Source organism: Delphinus delphis, chromosome 17 (assembly GCF_949987515.2).
Source record: "Delphinus delphis chromosome 17, mDelDel1.2, whole genome shotgun sequence".
Taxonomy (NCBI): Eukaryota; Metazoa; Chordata; class Mammalia; order Artiodactyla; family Delphinidae; genus Delphinus; species Delphinus delphis.
The window spans coordinates 65,549,731-65,576,333 of record NC_082699.1 but is presented as its reverse complement, the minus strand read 5'-3'; the positions used below and the strand labels follow the sequence as shown (position 1 = coordinate 65,576,333).

The 26,603-nt window shown below is 41.5% G+C and overlaps 1 long non-coding RNA gene across 1 annotated transcript in view; it reads right to left on the bottom strand.

Moving 5' to 3' along the window:
• Window positions 1-3,170: 3,170 nt before the first annotated feature.
• The window catches only part of LOC138414323 (uncharacterized), a 45,256-nt gene continuing 21,823 nt past the window's right edge, over window positions 3,171-26,603 (bottom strand). Inside the window, exons 3-4 of the long non-coding RNA XR_011246786.1 lie at window positions 5,483-5,642; window positions 3,171-3,409 (exon numbers count right to left, since the gene is read on the bottom strand). This is a non-coding gene — a long non-coding RNA (uncharacterized lncRNA). The remainder of the gene's footprint in view (window positions 3,410-5,482; window positions 5,643-26,603) is intronic.

Sequence of the window (26,603 nt, the reverse complement as noted above, 5' to 3'; positions counted from 1 at the left end):
CAGTCACAGAGACCCCACCTGGAGATGCGTTTGTATAACCATCTCTTCTTGATGAGACGCCAGCATACTGAAGACCAAGGGATCATATGCCTCACAAGAGGCTACATTCAATCCTTTAAGGGCTTTCCCCCCTGTAGGAATGAGGTTCTGAACTGTGTTGGGCTGGCTGTATATACAAGAGCTTTTGTCCACAGCTTGAGATATCCTGGAGCCTGAAAATAAGGAGGAATAATTGTTTCCCTTTAATTATTTTTCTCTTCCTACCTTTCTTCACTCTGCTGGCTGCACCTGGAATGCCTTTCCCTTCCACTGGGTCCCTCTTCTTTTGTTCATTCATTTCAGCATCACTTCTGCATATTTGGAACACCAACTATTTGCTAATCTCCCCAAGTGCTAAGCTCATTAAAGCACAGAGAATTGAATAAGATGCAGTTCTTGCCTTCACACAACTCAATTTTGTGTTATTGGTACATTCGCAAATAAGTTTAAATGTTACTGGAGTTTCAGTTTCTTCATGCTTTGTGAGTGTGGAGAAGAGATCAAGCCCTCCTTCTCTTACCTTTTGAAGAACACATCCTGTTGCTTTTCCTCCTCCCTCACTGAATGCTTCTTTTTATGGGTATAATGGTCTACCATTTCCTCCCTACGTGGTGTCTCCCAGGCACTTCAAACTCAACACTTCCAAAATACACTCACTTCTCCCCACTTCTCTTTAGCTCGTGAAATGCCCCTGCCAGTCTCCTAGACACTCACGTCAGAAACCTGGGACTTTTACTTATGCCTTGTTCTTGCCCTCGGTGTTTAAAACAAAGCCATCTCCATTTTTGATGGACTTGACCGCCTTGACATAGTTCCACAGGGAATCTCCATCTCTCTGTCCACAGTAACATTGCCCTAGACCTTGTCTCACAGCTTCCTGAACGGACATCTGCCTGTGTTTATTTCACTGATAACACACTATTACTTGACTCCATTTATGTTATGTCAATGTATTTTTTCATAGACTTAAAAAAATTTTAATTGACTTATAATTAACATAAAGTATTATATTATTTTCAGGTGTACAGCATAGTGATTTGATATTTTTATACATTATGAAATGATTACTGCAATAGGACCAGTAACCATCTGTCACCATACAAAGTGGTTACAATATTATTGACTATATTCTCTATGTGTACATTACCTCCCTGTGACTTATTTTTCTTATAGATGGAACTTTGTACCTCTTAATCCCCTTCATCTATTTCATCCATCCTCCTTCCCCCTCTCCCCCCTGGCAACCACCAGTTTGTCCTCTGTGTCTATGAGTCTGTTCTCTTTTGTTATGTTTCTTCATTTGTTTTGTTTTTTAGATTCCACTATAAGTAATATCATAGGATATTTGTTTTTCTCTCTGACTTATTTCACTTAGTATAATGCTCTCCAGGTCCATCTATTTTGCTGTAAATGGCAAGATTTCATTCTCTTTTATGGCTGAGTAATATTCCATTGTATATATGTATAACATATCTTCTTTATCCATTCATCTATGAATGGACACTTAGGTTGCTTCCATAGCTATTGTAAATAGTGCTGCAATGAACATATGGGTACATATATCTTTTCAAATTAGTGTTTTTGTTTTCTTCAGATAAATATCCAGAGGTGTAATTATTGGATCATATGGTAGTTCTATTTTTAATTTTTTGAGGAACCTCCATACTGTTTTCCATAGTGGCTGCACCAGTTTACACTCCCACCAACAGTGCACAAGCGTTCTGTTTTCTTCACATCCTTGCCAATACTTGTTTCTTGTCTTTTTGTTGATAGACATTCTGACAGGTGTGAGGTGACATCTCATTGTGTTTTTTTTTTTTTTTTTTTTTTTTTTTGCGGTACGCGGGCCTCTCACTGCTGTGGCCTCTCCCGTTGCGGAGCACAGGCTCCGGATGCGCAGGCTCAGCGTCCATGGCTCACGGGCCCAGCCGCTCCACGGCATGTGGGATCTTCCCAGACCGGGGCACGAACCCGTATCCCCTGCATTGGCAGGCGGACTCTCAACCACTGCGCCACCAGGGAAGCCCCTCATTGTGATTTTGATTTGCATTTCCCTGATGATTAGTGATGCTGATCATCTTTTCATGTGCTGTTGACCATATGTATATATTCTTTGGAAAAATATCTATTAAGGCCCTCTGCCCATGTTTTAAATGGCCTGTTTGTCTTTTTGATATTGAGTTGTAGTTCTTTATATATTTTGGGTATCAATACCTTGTTGGATATATCATTTGCAAATCTCTTTGCCCTTTCAGTAGGTTGCATTTTCATTTTGTTGATGGTTTCCTTCGCTGTGCAAAAGACTTTTTAGTTTAATGTAGTCCCATTTGTTTATTTTGTCGCCCTTTTTTTGCCCTGCCTGAGGAGACATATCCAAAAAAAATATTGCTAAAGACTGACGTCAAGGAGGTTATAGCTTGTTTTCTTCTAGGAGTTTTACGATTTCAGGTCTTATATTAAGTCTTTAATCCATTTTTAGTTTATTTTTGTACATGGTGTAAGAAAGTAGCCCAGTTTCATTCTTCTGCAGGTATATCTAAATGCATGGCCTTTTATTCCCTTGTATTCAACATACACTCTCTCTCTTCGTTGCAGCTCACTTTCATGACTGCTCTCACTGCAGTCTCACCTGGTTCTTCCTGAGATTTCAGGCCAATGGGCACATCCTCAGGAAAACCCTCTCTAACCTCCTACCCATCTCCTCTATAAGCCAAATCCTTATCAACGATTTTCATAGCACCATGCTCTTCTCTTATACCCTTCCCAACTTTTTCTTTTTTTTTCTGTTTTAATAATACTTTTCCATTTTTAAGTTTGATTAGTGGCTATCTCCCCCCAAGTATGTATGTTTGAAGGGGCAAGGAGCTGGATTTCCCCTCATTACCATATTTCCTTATTGCATTTAGGAGGGCCCACCACACATAGTACATCCTCATAAAGTATTTGTAGAGTGAACACATAAGTGAGTGAATGAATGAATGAGGAAAGGAAAGAAAAAAGATCTGCAGAGTTTATGGTCAGAAAGAATTTTAGTTCCAAAATACTGCCACTAGATGGCAGCAATAACCAGCAGCAAAGTAGTCGAAGCCTCTGAATTCTTGCGTTTCAGGTGGTTTGGATTTTCCCGGCTTCTCAGGGGTCGTACCCTTTCCCATGGGCCTTTTTTCATCAATCTCTATTAGACATCCCTTATTGACATGGTTAATCCGGATGTGTGAGTGTATTTGGCGACAAGTAACGGAAACCTCCAAAACAGCGGTTCCGCAGTGGGTGGAGAGGCATATATATTTTAATATAAACGTCCAGGGCTGGTGTAGCTGTTCAGGAAAATCCTCAGCAACCCAGGCTCCTTCTCAGCTTCAGTGTGACCCTTGAAGAATAGGGCAGAGCAAGAAGAAATAAGAGATGCCCACCATGTGGACTTCCGCCTACCCCTCTGGGACAGAAGGGTCTTATTGCCAACCCTCCCCCCACCACCGACTGCTGGGGAGGCTGGGAAGTGGGTTGGTTTTACTTTCTGATTATGGAAATAATCGAGATGCATAAAGGAGAGTGAGCGAAAGTCAGGCATTCCTGTAGGCAATAGGTGAAAAAGCCCCTGGAAACAACAAAGAGGTTCTGGAGAAGGATTTAGAATGAATGACAGGAAGGAGACATAGGAGCCAAGAACAGCATCTATGGAAAAAGTGTTAATAAAATGTATAGTTTACCTAAAAGGCTGAACTGACTCTTGTTGCTTTCATCTTCACCCAGCAAACTCCTATGTGTTTCTCAAAATTCCAATTCAGATTGGGGGGTCACCTTTTTCAGGAAGTCCTTCCAGGCTTCTCTCTCCTTTTCCTCCCCTCTGGGTTTTTTTAAGGACAATGTAAAACCAAAGATTTTAAGTTGTTTTTAATAGTGGCACTGAGGAAAATAATAATGTTTAACAAGTGCTTACCATGTGCCAAGCACTGATGTCAATGTTTTATATTAATTAGCCTTTCCAAGAACTCTATGAGGTGTGTACTATTATTGTTTGTGTTTTAAAGAAAGCAATATTGAGGTTGTCACACAGCTAGGAAGTGGTGGAGCCAGGATTCGCATAAAGGCCAGCTGACTCCTGAGTCTACATTTTTAACCACTGTCCCTATGCTGCTTTGAAGAACAATTTGACAACACTGATTTTCACAGGGCTCCAAAATGATGCAATGCACCCCATGAGTATACAAGAGGGTCCTAGTGGGTAAGGAGGGGAAATACTAAATTTTTCTTATTTTGATTTATTTTTTATATCTCATATCTTTAATTTCTATATCTGCATATATTTAGTAAAGTACGTAATACTTTATGTACTATAACTCTTTTCCAAAATTTATAAATAAAAATTTAGGTACATAGTTTAGAGCTCTCTGGATTAGAGCTGCTGGCTTAAAAGCGTGGGACCAGTGAATAGAGTGGTGCAGTCTGAATGTACATGTATTACCAGGTGTCTCCACCAGGGGGTGCATTCATGGGAAAACAGACTTGTGCTTAGAGATTGCATCATTCTGTGTGGGTGTAGTGAGGGCTCTGAACATACTCCCCACCTTCCTTCTGCCCACTGGATGCTTCTTACCCACCTGGCCAGTCCACTCACCTGCAGGCTTTAGGAAATCACTAAAGAAGATGGCCTATCACAGCCCAGGGAAAATGCTGAAGGGCATTCCTATCCCTCATCTCTCCCTACACCCTCCTCACCTTGAAACTCAGCTCAGGCATCACCCCTCCTATCTTCCCAACCATGCTCCCTCCCTCCCTCTACCACACCCTCACGTCTGGAGGAACTCATGCCTCTGCTAGGGTGCCCTTAAAAGCTCTGTTCATGTCTCACACGTGGCACATGCCACTGAGTACAGAGATCTACCTGGCTGGACAGTGACCCCTTCAAGATCAGGGGTCCATGTTTTCTCTCTGTCCTGACCCTCAGCACAGCGCCTGGGCGAGGAGGTGCACAGTAGATAACTATTCGTTGAGAAATGACTTTTCAGAGTCAGGTCGTTCTGCTTTCAGGCGACTAGATGTGTAGCCGCCTCACCAGCTGAGTTAAGGCGTGTGTACACAACGCTCACCCTCGGCATAGCAGCAGCTAGTGAGTTTCTTTCCCATCCTCAGAAGCAGATTTACTGCGACAGTAAGGAAGCTAAAGCTTCAGGTCCCCTCACTTGCACAGGTCCCTTCCAAAGGCCCTGCATGGGGCCCTTCACCATCGTTTCACAAGGTCATGTGTTTTTGTAAAATTTGCAAAAGTAAGATGTCTTCACCACAAATGGTTAAGACCGCTGTGTCACTCCATGCCACCTTCCCCTCTGGCCCACTTCCCTTTTTGTAGAGTGACCCTGGAGTGGCTGCAGGCATTCTGGGAACCAAGTAGGTTAAGTTGAGAATACATGTAGTTTTGGGTTAGTGGGATACATTTACGCACTTGCAGTCACTTCTGTGTGTGGTTAGGTTCTAGCTAGCCATTCAAGTTGGGAGTAGTTTCCAGGAGTATTCCTATGTTTGGCTCCTGACTCACGGGCATCTTGACACAGTGCAGGCCAGCTGTCCCACGGTGACTTGAATGTGTTCTCTGGTGCTGGGCACTGGAAGGATATGGGCCATGGAAGAGAAACCAGGTTTCAAAAGTAAGAGATCAGTAACTAGAGTGCAGAAAATTCTTTTAATCTTCAGACAGGTACAATTTTAAATGTAGGATTTGGTTCTTGACAATGTCTGGTTAAAATGGAATTTCTCTCCTGCTAGGAATATACTCAATAATGCAGCACATATAATCATAAATACACCATACATTAAAAAAATTTTAAGAGTAGTGTATCTAGCCCAGAAAAAACTGTAATTGGCAAAGATACATGCACCCCTATTTCATAGCAGCACTATTTACAATAGCCAAGACATGGAAACAACCTAAATGTCCATCAACAGATGATTGAATAAAGAAGATGTGATATATATATATACACACATACATACACACAGTGGAATACTACTCAGCCATTAAAAAGAATGAAATAATGCCATTTGCAACTACATGGATGGACATAGAGATTATCATATGAAGCGAAGTAAGTCAGAAAGAGAAAGACAAATACCATATGACATCACTTATATGTGGAATCTAAAATACTACACAAATGAACATATCTACGAAACAAAAACAGACTTACAGATATAAAGAACAGACTTGTGGTTGCCAAACTGGGAGTTTGGGATTAACAGATGCAAACTGCTATATATAGGACAGATAAACAACAAGGTCCTACTGTATAGCACAGGGAACTATATTAAATATCCTATGATGAACCATAATGGAAAAGAATACGAAAAAGAATATATATGTATAACTGAGTCACTTTGCTGTACAGCAGAAATTAAACACAACATTGTAAATCAACTATACTTCAGTAAAATTTTAAAAAGAGTATGGTACCTAGTGAAAAATCACATTCAACACAAGGTCAACTCACTAAGACACACTCTTCCAATTTAAAAACACACAGTACTCATTAAACTGCCTGAATGGGGGAGTTCCTGGCTGTTCAGTGGTTAGGACTCGCTGCTTTCACTGATGTGGCCCAGGTTCGGTCCCTGGTAGTGGAACTAGGATCCCACAAGCTGCACAGTGCAGCCAGGAAACAAACAAACAAACAAACAAAAACTGCCTGAATGGAAGAGCAAAGCACAAAGCTACAGGCTCATGTCCCAGCCTCCCTGTCTTAGCCATTCTACATTCACCCTCCAACCTCAGGAGTATTCCACTTTATTGGTTTATATCTCATTTTGGTAGCATAGAGCAAAAGCATAAAGAAATATCCCACAAGAAGAAACTGGCTCTAGGACAAGAACACTGCCCTTAGTCATAAGAAGGGAAGGAATGAAAGGGCAGCCTGGCTATCAGATGGTGGCAGCACGGTCAGTAGCAGCAGGCAGCAGGCAAAGACACACACCCTACGGTTAGGCGTCACCTTAGCCCTCCTTTGAGTTTCCAAAAGAATCACCTGTCACTCAACCCATTTGTCTTAAGTAAGCCTAATAGGAAATCTCTGAAAATGTGATTGGATCCTTTTTTTAAACCAAGTGGTTGCTGACTGAGGATTTTCCAAAATGTAACATTTCTTGTGTAAATCAAAATAAGAAAAGAAAACTCCAGCATTACATTTCCCTATGCCAACTACGTCAGTGCAGCTCAAGACAGAAAATTAAATAGGACAGGGCCAAAACACACTTTTCCCATAAAAACTCCTCTCTGGGCCATGAATGGCCCCGGACACTTACCCACTACATTTAGAACAAGTAGGGACTGCTTTATTTTCTGTAATTCAACTTAATTTCTAACTTCAAGGTTCCCTTCCTCCCAACTGATAGAAAATTAAACTCATTCCTGGAGATCTTCCCACTGAGGATTAGGCCATAGTTTTGGAGACCCTCCTGACACCTGGAACTTTGACATGATTTCAAAATCATGATGATGCCGAAGTATTGGGTAACGAGGTTTCAGCTGCGACTACGATTGTCTGCATCTGCCTGGCCTCCTGGGGCTCCCACCGCACTTGGGTGGGTCAGGGGACTTTGGGGGAGCCTCCCTGTCTTTTCATTTGCCCAGACAAACCCAGGGGCCATTCTGGAATGTGGGGGCTGTTTCCCTCTTCACCCAGGACCTATAGCACCTTTCTCCTCTCTCATTTCCCCGATCCCAAATTTTTGCAGAATTTCCCTTTTTAAATCTTGCCCCCAGGCTTCCTGCTGATGGAAGAAATTTTCACATACCGAGGTAAGAGGAAGTCATTCTGGCTTCTACATTACTTAAATTGAACTTTAACATGCTACCTAGAACAGCCTGTTTTGTGGCTTATCAAACATACATCATACATCTTCTTCGACAAATAAAGAAAAGGGTGCATTGGCCAAAAGTACAGAATGTTGATTTTAAAGGTAAAGATGAAATGCCTCCCTTCCTGGGATGGCTGTGTTAGTCCTCCTTCAGTGATAAGCCTCCCTTCCCAGGTGCCAACGCCATAGGGGCTCGCTGTGTACGTGCTGATCTGACCTTGTTGAAACCTTGAAGGAATGTACCCCTATCATGTTTTTGGGTTTTTTTTTTTTGTTTTTTTTGTTTTTTTTTTTTGCGGTACGCGGGCCTCTCACTGCTGTGGCCTCTCTCGTTGCGGAGCACAGGCTCCAGATGCGCAGGCTCAGCGGCCATGGCTCACGGGCCCAGCCACTCTGCGGCATGTGGGATCTTCCCGGACCGGGGCACGAACCCATGTCCCCTGCATCGAGGCGGACTCTCAACCACTGCGCCACCAGGGAAGCCCTCTTATTCTGTTTTTTGACTTGGGAATTAGGTATACTAGAACCCACTTCACAGTTGTTGGGAGATTTACAGGAGAGGACAGTGCCGAGATGGCCACAGGGGTTTAATATCAACGAGGGGAGGAGAGCACATCTGTGGAGAGGCATTCCCAGTCTGCACCTGATCAGTTCACAGGGCGCCAGGGGGAGATCCCTGGGGCAGCCCCCAACCCTGCCCCCCGGGGGCTCCATCCCAGGAAATGGCACTGCCACCTGCCCAGCTTTTCAAGAACAAGCTGTAGGAGTTGTCCATGCATCTTCCCTTTCCCAATCCTTACAACGATCCTTCAGCAGGTTCCATTTGTTCTAGGTTCAAAACATACATACCTTGTGTCCTCAACTCTCCATCCCCATTGTCTTCAGCCTAGTTTAAGTCACCAGCACCTCCTGCCCAGATTCCTCTGGCCTTAAACTGGAGTCCCCATTTATACCTAGAATTCATTCTCTAGGCAGCAACCACGGCTCTCATTTTAAAACACGTCTAATCATGTCTCTCCCCCAACTTAAAACCCTCCAATGTCTTCTCATTGCTTTTAGGATAAAATCTAACTTACATGCTCCACAAAGCCCAGCATGATCTGACTACTACCCAGCTGCACAAAACGGTCCCAGCCTCTGCTGTCTGTCAGCTCTTATATCAGCTTTTTCTCTTGGGGATGCTCTTCCTCAGATCTGCACATGGTTCCCTCCTTCTCATCCTTGAGTCTCAGCTCAAACATTACTTCCTCATTCAGAGAAGCCTTACTTGCCCATCTTGATTAAAGTGTCTTTTCCAAGTTGCATTTTCTCAACATCATGCTAATTTCCTGAGTGCATTCTCATAACCTGTTATCTTCTTCATTTGTTCATTACTTTTATATTGTGTATTTTCATTTCTTTCCACCAAGTCAGAGAGTTTGCTTGTCCTGTTCATCACTGTATCTCTCAGTGCTTAACACAGTGATCAGTACATAATAAATATTTAATAAATGCTTCTTGAATGAATGAATATACAAATAAAGGAACCCATAAATGAATGAATGATTAAATAAATGATGTTTACTCTTGCTAACTTCCCATTGTCCTAAATCCAGCCCTGGACAGGAATCTCTTGCTCTGTTCTGCTAACTGATGTATATTGGGATAGGGTGGCCTGTTGAGAGACTCAGCCCATGAAAGGGGGCACTCAGAAGGAATCCAAGGACACAACCTGCAAGCACCAGAGATTTATCTTAGAATACTTCCTAAAGGGTCTCTTGACCGGAAGAGTGCACTCCAGACAATAAGGGGCACTGGCAATGCTGGAGCATCAAAGCTCCATACAAATGAATCCACAAGTTGCAGGGTTGGGTGACTGAGGGGCTACAGTGTCTGGTATGTGCACCTGGAGGAGAACATTCAGGTGTTTTGATGGTGCTGGTTTCCTGGGCCAGCCTGAGGAAATCAGTGGAAGAGGTGGCAAGGGGCAGCCCAGTTCAGTGTGGCTGCCCACAGAAGCACTCTACTTGGTAGCTCAGAACTTCTAATGGAAAGGCTTTCCATCTCTACTGCTTACATAAAGGCAGGCAGAGTCAAGGAGCGACTAAGGAACCTAGCCCAGCACCTGCAGGGCAGGGAAAGGTCTACAGGTCCCCTAGTTTACTATCAAATGAGCGTTAAACATGATTCCTCTTATTAGTTAAGCAACACTCTTCTTCTTTTACATGGAATGCATTAAGAAAACCTTACATCCACACATATATGGTCAACTAATTTTCAACAAAGATGTCAAGAATACACAATGGGAAAAAGATACTCTCTTCAATAAATGGTGTTGGGAAAACTGAATATCCACATGCAAACGAATAAAATTGGACCCTTACCTTACACCATATACAAAAATGAACTCCAAATGGATTAAGACTTAAATGTAAGACCTGAAACCATAAAATCCCTAGGAGAAAACTCCTTGACATTGGTTCTTGGTAATGATTTCTTTGGATATGACATTAAAAGCATAGGTAACAAAAGCAAAATTAAACCAGTGAGATTACATCAAACTGTAACTGAGCAGGACCCTATGGGGCCTTCCTGGAACAGACTGCTCCCCCACCCCATGTCCTCTGCCTGCCTCTTGTCTGTACAAAAAACTTTAGCCAAAGAATAAATTTAATCAGAAAAATGAGAAAATACACAAACAAAGGAAAGCAGTCAAGCAAGACAAAATAATAATAGTTTAGCTATTAAACAAAGTCAAGGACTTTGTCAAGATCACAAATCATCAGAGAAATGCAAATCAAAACCACAATGAGATATCACCTCACACCTGGTAGGATGCCTATTATCAAAAAGACAAGAGACGGGCTTCCCAGGTGGTGCAGTGGTTCCGCCTGCCAATGCGGGGAACATGGGTTTGAGCCCTGGTCTGGGAAGATCCCACATGCCGGGGAGCAGCTAAGCCCGTGTGCTACAACTGAGCCTGTGCTCTAGAGCCCGAGAGCCATAACTACTGAAGCCCGTGTGCCACAACTACTGAAGCCCACGTACCTAGAGCCTGTGCTCCACAACAAGAGAAGCCACTGCGATGAGAAGCCTGCGCAACCCAGCGAAGACCCAATGCAGCCAAAAGTAAATAAATTAAAAAAAAAAAGAAGACAAGAGACAACAAATGCTGGCAAAGGTGTGGAGAAAAGGGAAACCTTGTACACTGTTGGTGGAAATGTAAACTGGTACAACCTCTATGGAAAACAGTATGGAGTTTCCTCAAGAAATTAAAAATAGAATTACCATATGATCCAGCAATCCCACTTCTGGGTATATACTGAAAGGAAATGAAATTACTATCTGGAAGAGATATCTGCACCCCCATGTTCACTGCAGCATTATTCACAATACCCAAGATATGGAGACAACCTAACTGTCCATTGATGGATGAATGGATAAAGAAAATGTGATACACACACACACACACACACACACACACACACACACACACACACACACACACACTGGAATATTATTCAGCCATTAAAAAGAAAGAAAACCTGCTGTTTTGACAACCTGAATGAAGCTGGAGGGCATTATGCTAAGGGGAATAAGCCAGACAGAGAAAGACAAATACTGTATGATTTTACTTATAAGTGGGATCTAAACAAACAAACAAAGGAGAACTCAGAAACAGAGAATAGAATAATGGTTGTCAGGGGCTGGGAGTGGGGGAAATGGGGAGATGTTGGTCAAGGCGTATAAACTTTCAGTTATAAGATGAATAAGTTCTGAGGACCTAATGTATGGCATGCTGACATAGTTAAGAGTATTGTATACTTGAAATTAGCTAAGAGTAGATCTTATGTGATGGCGCCAAGAAAAAAAAAGTACATGAGGTGATGGATGTTTTAATTAATTTGTTTGTGGGAATCCTTTCACAATGTAGACATATATCAAATCATCATGTTGTACACTCTAAATATATTACAATTTTATTCATCGCTATTTCATACCTCAATGAAGGTGAAAAAAATCCTTAAACCCTCTAGGCTTCTATAATAGTTTAAACAATTAATGAAACAATGGTCCAGCCAGGAATTGCTAAATGTCAACAGTTTATTTTAATGAAACCCCCAAAGGGCCTCTCAGATCCTTATCTACTTACCACATGCAAAGTGATACATTGTTCCTAACCCTTAATAAACAATTTATGTAAACTGCTGAGCCCCAAAGGCATTCTAAACACCTAGATTTTACCCTAGTCTCTCCAGAGAGGAGGGAAACCGCCTAGGAACTCCAGCCAGTTAGGTTCCAGCAATTTACAAACACATACCTGGCAGAAAACATAGCAGTTCCTGGATTTCACCTTACTTTATGAAAAAATGTCTTCCTATTCCTTTCCCCAACACTTTTTGTTGCCTTTCACATTTCTAAGATGCTCCAACTATAATTTATATGGCTTACATGACCACATTCAATTTTTTTTTTAGTTCTCCAGGTTATACTTAATGTATATTTGTTATACATGCCTCTCTACAACTTGTATGGCTTTATGTATCCTTTAAGGTTCCCAAGGCAAATACAATTAAGTTCCAATTCATATGAACTGTTAAATACCTATCAGCAGATAATATTCTTGCCACATTCTGAAGAATGTTCTATAATAAATGTAGTGGGTGGAATAGTGTTCTGTCTCTCACTCATGTCCACTTGGAATCTCAGGATGTAACCTTATTTGGAAATAGGGTCTTAGCAGATGTAATTAGTTAAGATGAGGTCATACTGGATTAGGGTGGGTGCTAAATCCAATGACTACTGTCCTTATAAGAAGAGAAGAGGATGCACAAAGATTCACACAGAGGAAAGAAGGCCATGTGATGATGGAGTCAGAGACTGGAGTGAAGCAGCCACAAGCCAAGAAACCCCAATGATTGCTGGAGCCCCAGAAGCTGGGAAGAGGCAAGGACAGGTCCTTCCTTGGAGCCTTCAAAGGAAGCAGGGACCTGTGACACCTTGATTTCAGACTTCTGGCCTCCAGAGCTATGAGAGAATGAATGTCTGCTGTTTTAAGCCACCAACATTGTAGTCATTTGTTCCGGGAGCCCTAGGAAACTCACATATATAATAGGAAACCTAGACATACAATCTTCTATAAAATAGAAACTATCTTCAACATCGCTTATTCATTCGTTTGTGCAGCTACTCCACTGTCATTTTTGTGTTCCAATGGGAAGGGGCCCTGACCTAGGTCTGGGGAACATGTGGATTACAGGTGAGTTTCTCTCCTCGGGGTCCTTAGAAGACCCACGCTAGGGTCAAGGGCCAGCTTCATGAGTGTGCAGCCTGTGCAACAGCACATGGCCGGGGGCTTAAAATAGCCCTGTGCTTGGTTTAACACTCTGCTCTTGCTGTCTTGAAATTCTTAATAATTTTCTATCAAGGGACCCCTCATTTTTCATTTTGCACTGAGCTCCACAAATTATGTAGCTCATGACCACCAGAATAGATACAGAATTACTAATGTTACCAAGAGGGTAGAGAGGAGAACCCATAATCGGAGGGGATGTTTCATTAAGGCAGCCAGGTGGGATGAGGTCCTTAAACGAGGAGTTTGTTCACAAAGTTCCTGTGCCAGGAGGTCTTTAGGGCGGCGGAAAGGTGTGTGATTGAGAGGACAGCTAAATGGACTTTGATCGTGCTAGCACCAAAAGGACCACTAGGGGGTGCTCAGGGAGAGGATGACAGAGAGACGAGGGTCAGATCCCGAATGGCCTGTGGGCAGTGCAGAAGGCCTTGGATTTAATGCAGAATGTGATGGGAACCACGCAAGATATTGACCCCCATCAAGGTCATATCCCCCAGGTTTGTTCCTCCAGGAGTTCAGCTGAGCCATCCTGTGCTCAAAGATCCAGTCCTCTCAGACTTGTACATCTTTTCTCATGTGGTTACACCAGGAAATGATCGAGAATCAATCCTCCTTTCATGTGTTTACTGCTTGTTTTCCTGAGTCCTAACAAATTACATGAATAACAATATGTGTTCAGAGTCCATCAGGACTTGCTAGCCTGAAATAGGATGGTCCAGGAGGACCTTCTGGTGAAGCTCCCTGGACTTGGCCCCTCTGGTGTGTCCAGATTGGTCATCTCTATAGCAAGGTTCATGCAACACAGGAGATTCCTAATCCCCAGAACTTGTGAATATGTTACCTTACACAGTAAACGGAAATTTGTGGGTGTGATTAAGGATTTTGAGATGGGGAGATTTTCCTGGATTAGCTGGGTGGGCCCAGTGTGATAACAGGGGCCCTTAGAAGAGGGAGGTACATGGCTCAAAGTCAATAGTAGGAGATGTGAAAACAGAAGCAAGAGGTTGGAATGCTGTGAGGAAGGGACTGGAATGTAGGTGGCTTCTAGAAGCTGGAAGAGGCAAGGAAATGGATTCTCCTTTGAAGTCTTCAGCCCTATCATCAACTCGATCTTAGATTCTGACTTCCAGAACCATAGGAGATCAAATTTGTGTTGTAAGCAACTAAGTTTGTGGTACTTGTTACAGCAGCAGTAGGAAACTAATGCAGATCTTTAACAAATATTTTAACTCATGCTTTGTGAAGTTCTATCTTTGTGTATGTTTATAATGTATGTAATATACAGTGTGCATATCTAGTTTAAAAAGAAGTGAATATACATATATTGGGGTCCTCAATCTGAATGATAGATGTGTGCCTAATTAAAAATTTTTAGACCTCTGGGATAAAGTAAGGGTTATAGCAGTCTACATACAATATAAGTTCATATAATTACATAAATTAATTATAATTAATATAAATTCTCAATGCAACTCTACATGTACTTAATAATCACAAAAGAAAGAGAATATTGCAGTTAAGCAGCTAGCAATATTTTCCATACATTTGGTGGTTGCCGTAACATAGCTTAAAAAAGCAAAAGTTTAAAACAAGAAAATTCTCTGTTCTAGCCTGTTCTCTTGGCTAACAGGCTGTAGAGCACGTGCCTGGACTTATAATCATATGATGCTGTCATTGCCCACCCATATAGGTCCCCAGACAACTATTTCTATTAAAAATCAGTTTTAGGGGGGCTTCCCTGGTGGCGCAGTGGTTGAGAGTCTGCCTGCCGATGCAGGGGACACGGGTTCGTGCCCCGGTCCAGGAAGATCCCACGTGCCACGGAGCAGCTGGGTCCGTGAGCCATGGCCACTGAGCCTGCGCATCCGGAGCCTGAGCCTCGCGACGGGAGAGGCCACAACAGTAAGAGGCCCGCGTACCGCAAAAAAAAAAAAAAAAAAAAAAAAAAAATCAGTTTTAGGGACTTCCCTGGTGGCACAGTAGTTAAGAATGCGCCTGCTGATGCAGGGGACACGGGTTCAAGCCCTGGTCTGGGAAGATCCCACATGACGCGGAGCAACTAAGCCCGTGCGCCACAACTACTGAGCCTGCACTCTAGAGTCCGTGAGCCACAACTACCGAGCCCGCGTGCCACAACTACTGAAGCCCATGTGCCTAGAGCCTGTGCTCCGCAACGAAGAGTAGCCCGTGCTCGCCGCAACTAGAGAAAGCCCCGCGTGCAGCAACAAACACCCAACGCAGCCAAATAAATAAATAATCCGTTTTACTACAATGATGCATCACCTCACACCAGTCAGAATGGCCATCATCAAAAAGTCTACAAATAATGAATGCTGGAGAGGGTTTGGAGAAAAGGGAACCCTCCTACACTGTCGGTGGGAATGTAAATTGGTGCAGCCACTATGAGGAACAGTATGAAGGTTACTTTAAAAACCATATGATCCAGCAATCCCACTACTGGGCATATATCCAGAAAAGACAAAAACTCTAATTCGAAAAGATACAAGCACCCCAGTGTTCATAGCAGCACTATTTAATAGCCAAGACATGGAAGCAACCTGAGTGTCCATCAACAGATGAATGGGTAAAGAAGATGTGATATATATACAATGGAATATTACTCAGCCATAAAGAAGAATGAATAATGCCATTTACAGCAACATGGATGGACCTGGAGCTAATCATACTAAGTTGGACAGAGAAAGACAAATATCATATGATATGGCTTATATGTGCAATCTAAAAAAAAATGATACAAATGAACTTATTTACAAAACAGAAACAGACTCACAGACATAAAAAACAAACCTATGGTTACCAAAGGGGAAGGGGGTGGAGATAACTTAGGAGTTTGTGATTAACAGATATACACTACTATATATAAAATAAACAAGGACCTACTGTATAGCACAGGGAACTATATTCAATATCTTGTAATAATCTATAATGGCAAAGAATCTGAAAAAGAATTATATATATATATCTGAATCACTTTGCTGTACACCTGAAATTAACATAACATTGTAAATCAACTATACTTCAATAAAAAAAATTTTTAATCAGTTTTAATTCACCCAAGGATGTTATAGTTGTTTTGAAATACTGTTGATGCCAAACTCATTTTATCAGACATCATTAAATAGGGTCAAGCATTAGTATTTTGGGGATATATCCTAGAAAAATCTATTATATTTTCATCCAAGCACATTGCCTTGTTTGATTTTAAGGAAAATAATTATGCAAATAGTCATATGTTTAGAAAATTTTCTGTAACTTTAAAAATAATTTTCAGGCTTTTAAAAAAGGTAAAGTAGATAGTTGGCCAGACCAGAAGTGAAAGATAATATTAATAGCAGGAATAAATAAATTTATAATGTTCTGAAAGGCACTGTTCTAATTACTCTATATTTATTGACTCATTTAATCCTTAGAGCAACCCTAGCTGGTAGTGGTAAATTATACTGCCATTTTCTCCATTTTTATAGATGAGTAAATGAAGGCTTAGGAAAGTTAAAGGACATACCCAAGATCACACAGCTAGAGGAGACCTGTGTGATTCTGCATCCTGTTAGTCTGGTTCTATAGCTTTTGCTCTCAACCATTGCACTATGCTGCACAACCAATTAACAGAGAAACAAATGAAGATGTAAGCTACGGGGGTTTTTTAAGTTAATTTTTATTGGAGGATAGTTGATTTACAATGTTGTGCTAGTTTCTGCTGCACAGCAACATTAAGCAGTTATACATACACATATATCCACTCTTTTTAATTAATTAATTTATTTTTGGCCATGCGGCATGCGGGATCTTAGTTCCCAGACCAGGGGTTGAACCCACGCCCTCTGCAGTGGAAGCGCAGAGTCTTAACAACTGGACCACGAGGGAAGTCCCTATCCACTCTTTTTTAGATTCTATTCCCATACAGGTCATTACAGAGTATTCAGTAGAGTTCCTGTGCTACACAGTTGGTGCTTATTAGTTATCTATTTTATATATAGTAGTGTGTATATGTCAATCCCCATTTCCCAATTTATCCCCCCCCAAGTTTTAAGCACATGAATATCACTATTGCCCCCACTATCTGTCTAAACATTCACTCAGCTGCATCTTTGCTTCCTAAAAGTGTTGCTCATCTTTTCTGATGCAGCCAAATCTGTCTCTCTCTGGCTTTTCCCCAATTATTCTATCCTCTTTAACCACCTATGCAGTGAGCAGCACCACACACTGATCACGTATTCTATTTTTATCCCCAGGGTTTTTGCCATCAACATGATATGCAAACAACATGCGTATGGGGCCCCTACTACGTACACTGAGATAATGACTGTGAAATATGGCCAGATGCATATAATAGCACTTAACCTCCAGCCAACTTATAGTTTTTTGTGTTTATCCTAACTTCTACCTCCCCATACCCCAACAAGGGTATGAGCTCTTTGAGGGAGTGACTGTGCCTTTTCTAGGCATTTCTTTATGTCCTTTAGATAAAAACTATAGGCTTGCCATTTCCCAGATTTCCTGCTGTCCTGCTCACTGCTCCTATGTACTTTCACTCCTGACTGCCTGAGCAGCTGGTCGGTGGACTTTGTGGGACCAGGGGCCACCTGTTACCCATGGCCTCTGATTGGGGGAGGGTCCTGAGGTACAAAAATGCTTACTCTATCCCCCCTCACCAAGTGGTTATGGGGTCGGGGGGACAGATGAGACTGAGCTCTTGGGCTCTTGAGTCACAGAGCCCTTTGAGAATGGCCCTCTCCAGAAAAATGTACATATAATCTAGACTCTGCCTGTAATTTCAGAGGAGTCACTTCTGGACTCCAGAATTTCTTCCACTTCTACTTCTTCCAGGAGACACCTCACAGACCCCAGGTTATACATACCTGATGTGCATGAAAACAAATTATAAATGAAAAAGACTAACTTTGGCAGAGGCTGTTATGAATATTATTTCCCAGGAGCCAGATAAGTGCAAACTAAAGTCTCTTAGTCCCCTTTCCTGCCATCAGAGCGCTGATCATAGGCGTTCCCCATGCCTGCTGTCTCTCTCCTCTTCTCCCCCAATCCAGTCTCAGCATCCTGCTTGGGGATTTAAACAGTGGCTGTGTATCAAAGGTTTGTTTTGCAAGGAAACCTGGCCTAGTGATAAGCCCTAAGAATCTTGTCATATATTAAAATATATGTAATGATGTTGAAAATCAAGTAGCAGTCTGGTAGCTTTATTTATTATGGGCCCAATTGGAGTTTATGGGCTAGCTTGGAAACAATATATTATATATTTATATGACATTTACTTATGAATATTACATAATTATAATAGTCATGAGTTTATATTGTATATTAATAATATATTTCTATTATCATCTCTACTTATATAGTTATTTCTAAAGAAACATACACACATATTTCTATAGAAAACTATGTTAAGAAAACAGAAACCTTTGTGAAACAACCTGTTTGCAAGTTGGGGTTTTCTTATCCTGCTTTAAAAATTTTGAAGACATGTCATTGAATTTAATACATTCTAGATGATTTGTCCAAATTATCCAGAAATGGGAGGAATGGAAAATACAAAATCCCTCCCTCAAGGAATTGATAGAAAAGTAGGAATCTGATAAATGCTTATTGACTTATAATGCACGGACCTTTGAAACCTGGATAACCTGGCTGCTTAATATGTCACCCTTCCTGATATGAATTAGACACCAAAGGGTAATGATTGCAAAGGTGCCTAATTAACAATGAAGGACTACTTCAGAATATGGGGTTCATTAAGTACAATTTAATCATTAAGACAATGTTTCTTGTACATGCTTTCTGGAAAAATACCTAATCATTTCATTCTGTCTTAATCGCCATCTCAATTATAGATTATATTTGAACTTACGTACCAATGTTTACTCAAAAGGAAGGGAGCAATGTTATAAATAGAAACAATAAATTATTTACCCAGAGCTATTCAGAAAACAGTAATCAAAACTGGAACTAGGCTTCTAAACACAATGTCAGTATTTAAATATTTCAAGGTCAAAGTCAAAGTAAAGGCTTCCCTGGTGGCGCAGCGGTTGAGAGTACGCCTGCCAATGCAGGGGACACGGCTTCGTGCCCTGGTCCAGCAAGATCCCACATGCCGCGGAGCGGCTGGGCCTGCTGAGCCTGTGCGTCCAGAGCCTGTGCTCCGCAATGGGAGAGGCCACAACAGTGAGAGGCCCGCGTACCACAAAAAAAAAAATTTCTAGCAGTAGCTGCAATTAAGATATTTTTAGCAGTAGCTGCAATTAAGATTTAACAGAACTGTTCAGGTCTGGAAAATGTCATAATGTCATAAACTGAGTATTGAAATTGATTAAGAAATCCATAATCATTAGGGTTTTGGGAGACAGGCAATGGAAAGAACGTTTTTTTGGGTCCCTACTGTGAGCCTGGTTCTCTATGATCTTTACATAAATTGTCACATTTAATTCTCACAACAACCCTGGGATGTGGACTTTTTTAATTCCCATGTTATAGATGAGGAGACAGAGGGGAAATAATTCGCTCTAGGTCACAACAGCTAGTAAGTGGCAGAACTAAATTTCTTTTAAGTGCAAAAAATAAACTGCAGAGAAAATTACAAAGGAAGACAGTTATAATGAATGATAGTAAAATGTTGCATTGATTTCCTTTTGCTGTAAAAAAATTACAACAAACCTAATGGCTTAAAACAACACAAATTTATTATCTTACAGGTCTGGATGTCAGATATCCAGAACTGATCTTGTGACACTAAAATCAAGGTATTGACAGGCCTACATACCTTCTGGAGGTGCTCGGAGAGAATCTGTTTCCATGTCTTTTGAGCTTCTAGATGCTGCCCATATTCTTTGACTTATGGCATCCAGTGAGCAATTGCATCACTCTGATTCCATGGTCACAACTCCTTCACTCTGATTCTCCTCTCTCCCTTTTTCCTTGTTAAGGACCTTTCTGACTTGATGGGCCCACCTGGATAACCCAGGATAATCTAATTGTGTTAAGATCCTTAATTTAATCACATTGGCAAAGTTCCTTTTGTCGTGTAGGGTAACATATTCACATTCTGAGGATTAGGATATGGACATCTTTGTTATGTCCGTAACATAACATAATATAACCATTATTATGTCTACTGAAAAGTTATAAAAACAAATTTGTGATATAGTAATGTATATGATTCTTCAAGAATGTATTAAATAACATGGTCCATGTTGGGTCCAATAACTACTACTATAATGTTGAAGTAATGTTGAGTATAAATAATATTTTGAGATATCTGCAAAAATGATAATATGATATAAAACATCTATGAGTACTACTGTGTGATCAATGTTAATGATACTGTGGTTTGTTGCCTCTATCCATAATTGAAGATACTGCTAAATTTCAGTTAGAGGTTTGTGACAATAAAGATGTAATTTTTTCCCATTCAGGTTTATGACTCCTTGAATTCTATCCATGGACTCCAAGCGGGGAGGGGAATGGGCAGGAAAACCTCTGCACTGAACCAATAAGCAAAATTCATCAACAGTCAGTTTTGAGTCATGATGATATGTGTCTAGCTTAAGTTCAAAGACACAAATACTTTAGTTTTTGGATCAAAACAAGGCTAGAACTTGAAGGTAAGGGAGTCTCATTTATTCAACAAATGTTTATTGAGAAACGTAAAGCAGTTCCTTGGCTCCAATGTGAGAGGAACATCGAAATGGGTTCTTCTGTCCTCTGCTGGTAAGAGCAGTCACTTGGAACCTTGGCTCTACCACTGTGTGACCTTGGAAATGTTATTTAATCTCCACATATCAGTTTTCTCTTGTGAGACATAAAAGGTTCGGCTTATATGATCTTCTTCTTCACATCCAGCTCCAACCATCCATTCATGTACATAATATTTATTGGAAAATACTGTTCATTTTAATGTTTCTTGGAAGTTCTGATTGCAATTTATGAAGTCAATTCTGCTCTCTGGGCTGAGATTTAGACTACTGCAATGTTGATGGGGCCCACTGGAATATTTGGCAAAAATTTCATCAACTCCTTCACTGAAGCTGAATGCAGATGAGAAACCGTAAAGCAGCCTGATTGAGTCATCCTCTTACCTCCTACTGGATTTACAGAAACCTTCTCCAGTTTATACTGCCTAACACTGTGGCAAGGAAGAGAAGGCAAGAACCAAAAAATTTTCGAAAATGAAATCCAAAAGCACTGGAGCCCAAGAGGATAGGGTAGGGGAAGGGAAGGGATGCTGCCCAGAAATAATTTTCTGGAAATCTACAGGTGATGTTTTTCTTTTTTACAGAAGCAGTGTGAGTCATGGGGACCTGATACATTAGTACAGTACTAAATTCGGGTCTTAAATTTAGTACATTTTTTTTTGCCTTGCTTGCCATATCAACACTGAGAAGAATAATTTTCTTGGACAAACACACCCCAGGTTATAAACAAACAATTTACCAAGCTAGTTTTTATGAGTTCCAGCCATTGACAAATTATAGATTGTAAAAAAAGTGAATGTTTACTGGAGAATAATTTCAGCAGCTCAATGTGAATTGATAGCACTCATCTAAGCCTTTTATTGCTTATTGATAAAGGTTACTATTTTGGATAGCCAGTGAATACCATCACTTCTCAGTGATGTACTTGCAAGCCCCAATCCATTCATTTTAGTGATGTGTTCTTTCTTTATTTATTTTTTTTCGGTACGCGGGCCCCTCACTGTTGTAGCCTCTCCCGTTGCGGAGCACAGGCTCCGGACGCGCAGGCTCAGCGGCCATGGCTCACCGGGCCCAGCCGCTCCGCGGCATGTGGGATCTTCCCGGACCGGGGCACGAACCCGTGTCCCCTGCATCAGCAGGCGGACTCTCAACCACTGCGCCACCAGGGAAGCCCTAGTGATATGTTCTTAAAGCTAAAATAATGTCTTCTTTTATTTTTTCTTCTTTCCAAGAATATTTTAATATTTGGGGACGTAGCTTGATTATGCAAAAAAGATCTTGCATATCTTGATTACGCAAAACACATTAATGGGGCAAACAAATAATGCTGGTGCAGAGAGAAAAACTGAACTTGAAATTAGTAAATTAAGAATCTAACTTGGTGGCAGGCTGGGCTAGGTTACTGGGGCTGCAGTGGGGCATTAGACAAGGTTCCTGCTTTCAAACAGCAGTAGGGCTTACCTTGTTTTAGTGCCCTTTGCTTTATTGCACTTCACAGACACTGCATCTTTTACAAATCGAGGGTTGGCAAACCTGCCTCAAGCAAGTCTATCAGTACTGTTTTTCCAACAGGATCTGCTCACTTTGTGTCTCTGTGAGACACAAATGTTTTCGCTATGATATTTGTGATGGTGATCTATGATCAGCGATCTTTGATGTTACGATTGCAAAAAGATGATGACTTGCTGAAGGCTCAGATGATGGTTAGCATTTTTTAGCAATAAAGTATCCGTTAATTAAGGTATGCACATTGTTTGTTTGTTTTAGGTAAGAAGTGGATTTATTTAGAGAGAAACACACTCCACACACAAAGTGTGGGCCATCCCAGAAGGTGAGAAAGGCCAGTACATTGTTTTTTTAGACATAATACTATTGTACACTTAATAGGCTACTGTAGAGCGCAAACATAACTTTACATGCACTGGGAAAACCAAAAAACTATGTGTGGCTCATTTTATTGTGATGGACTGGAGCTGAACCTGCAGTATCTCCAGGTATGCCTGCACCTCCTAGTAGGGTGAATCCCTCAATTAGCAAAGAAACAAATAACTACAAAAGGTGATTTCAGATCATGATAAGTACAGTGGAGGAAATAAGGCAAGGATGAAGTGACAGAAGGGCTTGGGGGGTGGGGTCTACTTCGCATTGAGTGTTCAGAAAAGACCTCTCCCACAAGGTAGCATTTGAGCTGAATTTGAATGATCAGTCGCCAGCCACGTAGAGAGCTGGGGGCTGACTATCCTAGCCAGTGGGAAAAGTACATGCTCCATGCCGATGCAGCAACACACCTAGCACAGCCAAAAACAAACAGCAATTGGTAGGAGTTGAGATCAGGAGAAGCAGGCAAGAGCCAGATCATACAAGAGATCTAGATCACTATAAGGAATCTGGATTTTAAGTACAATGGGAGGCATGGGAATTTTATTTTTTAAATTTTTTATTATTATTATTTTGGCTGTGTTGGGTCTTTGTTGCTGCGCACAGGCTTTCTTCTAGTTGCAGCGAGAGGGGGCTACTCTTCGTTGTGGTGCGTGGTCTTCTCATTGCAGTGGCTTCTCTAGTCCTGGAGCATAGGCTCGAGCCGTACAGGTTTCAGTAGTTGCAGCACGTGGGCCCCAGGGCACGCGGGCTTCAGTAGTTGTAGTGTGCGGGCTTAGTTGCTCCGCAGCATGTAGGGTCTTCCCGGACCAGGGATCGAACCTGTGTCCCCTGCATTGGCAGGCAGATTCGTAACCACTGCGCCACCAGGAAAGTCCCTTTTTATTATTTTTTAAAATTTGTATTTATTTATTTATTTTTGGTCATGTGGGATCTTAGTTCCCTGACCAGAGATCAAACCCGTGCCCCCTTTAGTGGAAGTGCGAAGCCCTAACCACTGCACTGCCAGGGAATTCCCAGCCCTGGGAATTTTAAAGCACAGGAATAACACATGCATGTTTATAAGCTTTTACAGTCTCTTAGAATCATGACTCTTCAGAACTTGAAGGGATTTTAGAGATTACTTGGTAAAGTTTTACTTACATATGGAGAAAAATTAAATCTCACAGGAGGTAGATGATGGATCTAAGGCCATACAGATAGTGCAGGTAGAGAGCTAGGACTCGTCCCAATCCTGGCTCCAGAACCAGTGTTCTTTCTACTCTAGCACTTGGCCTTGTCATCATAAGCTGGTACTGATGAGAAAGAATTCAGGACTTTCTTTTGAGTCTCTCTGAAAAACTGTTCCTAAGCTACAAGATGATCTATTAACAGGAATGCTGTAGTCATCAAGCTTTAAAACCAATTAGTGCAAAGTCCTTGCTAATGTCCTAGGAAAAGTCAATACTAAATTGGGGTGTCAATTGCACCATTGTCCCATGAACCCAATGACTTCTCAGTAAGCTCATCTACCTACTATTCCAATCGCCTAACATCCTGGAATCAGAATTTTATAACGAAATGGACCTTTGTGTTCATTTAGCCTAATCTTTTTAACAAGTAAATTGATTTACCTGTGTTCCTCTCTGAGGACTCTCAGTGGTTTTTTCCTTTTTAATAAAATACCATCTACTTATTTACATATTATTTACACTGCAAATCTGAGTTTGAGATGCTCAGGATATTTGTTGGTGGCGGTAGGAGTGCTTCGTTTGAAATGTCATTAAACCTGGCTGATTCATTTATTAGGAAACAATTTAATGAGCACATAGTATGTGCTTACAATCTAAATCTAAGGGATACAGGGGTGAATGAGACAGAGGATGTCTCTGCCATCACGAAGCCTGTGCTATTTTCCATTGAGTTTATCAGTTAAAGAAACCTAGAGGATCAAGATAAGGGGACTATAAGTGTCAGAAGTTTTCACAGCCATTTGGATTGGCATCAGATAGCCAGGAACCCAAATATGCCATAGCTGTAGCCAGCATGATGGTTGCTATAAGCTCAAAGCTAGATTCTTAATGTCCTAATTATGCGACTGCAATAAGAATATTGCTATTTTTATAGTCCATTTATAGTTCACAATACACTTAGACATACTCTTTTCATTAATTTGACAAGCATTTTTTGTGCACCTATTATACTGATAGGCACCAGAGGCCCAAAGCTAAACAAGATAGGCACAGTCTTTGCCTTCAGGAAGCATAGATAAAGCTGGGAATAAGATGCTAATCAAGTAACTGAAAGAGCCATGAGGGCTGTGTGTGTGTGTGTGTGTGTGTGTGTGTGTGTGTGTGTGTGTGAGAGAGACAGATGCACCTGATGGGGGACATACTCTGGTTTGAGGGAAGTGAGAGAAATCTTCTCTGAGGAAGTAACAATGTTTCAGTTGAGACCTGAGGGATGGGTAGAAATGAACTGGGTAGAAGGAACAGAAAGGCAGAGAGAGAAGGAGGGGGCCCCAGGCAGAATGAAGAGTATATTAGGGTGTCTAAGGCAGGATGGAGCTTGGAGGGTTCCAGAAGGGACAAAATACCAGTATGTCTGAAGCTTAGCACAAGAGGGGTCAAGGTAAAGCTGGAGAGGAAGCTGGTTCCTGGCAATGCAGGGTATATGGCAACAGTTGTGTACCTTGTCCTGATAACAAAGGGAAGCCTTTGATAAGTTTCAAGGAAGTAAGTGAGCCCCTGAAATTTGCATTTACTAAGTAATTGTCATTGCTGTGAAGAATGGATCCAGTGTTGGAGACTGGTTAGAAGACTGCTGTTGCATTCCAGGTGGAAGATGATTGTCTAGGCCAGAGAAATGGTGGTGAAATGGAAAAAAGTAGACCTGAGTGAAAGTTTTTTTGGCTTTGGAACAGCAAGAAGTAGATCTGGAGATACCGTAAAGATGATCTCCCAGACTTCTGGCTTGAGCAGCTGGGTGAATGGTAATAATGCTGTTCAGTAAGACAGAAAACATTGTAAGAGGATGTGACAGAGAAATAGGGGCAAAAAGAGGACTTTTCCTTATTTTTCATCTCAACAACCCCGTTACATAGGTATTACTTTGGAGATTTAAAAAGGGATGAAAGGAAGACTGAATGTCACACAAACAGTAAGTGGTAGGGCTGTGATCTCAACTTTTCTTTTGACACCAAGTCTCATGCTTTTTTTCTACTATACCACATCTTGTTTAATCTTGATATCAATTGCACAAATTCCTCTGTGGCAGAGAAAGATTTCAGGGGAAAAGAGGGATGTCTGGGAGACCAGAGTTGGGGAAGGGAATTTCTTGCTCCAGGATTCAGAGGACAGTCAGGGCTGTGCAGGGTGCTGGGCCAATAGAGGGACATTTCAAAATCCCACAAAGGTCAAGACTTTGGGGCCAGAAGCAGGCACTGAACTTACAGTGTAGAGACTGGAATCTGGAAGCCAAGAAGGATAAGAACAAGGAACACATGTTGTAAAGAAATAGGAACTGGTCCAGGGGTACGGCCCAGGGAAGCCACAGCTCTCTGGACTTGCTTCTGCATCCTGGCAGAGGTCATCAAAAGTCATGAGCACCTGCACAACTCACGGGCCTCACTAGCCCTTTCAGTCACTCCAGCTGCCCAACCAGTGCAGGCTTGGGAAGGAATGTGCTCCCCAGGACCTCCTTACTGTGGGATGGTCATCAGACTTGTTCTAGGAGAAGACTATTCTATTTACATATTGGCAGTTTTCCTTCTGTCTTAAATTGTTGTTGAATCTTTTACGACA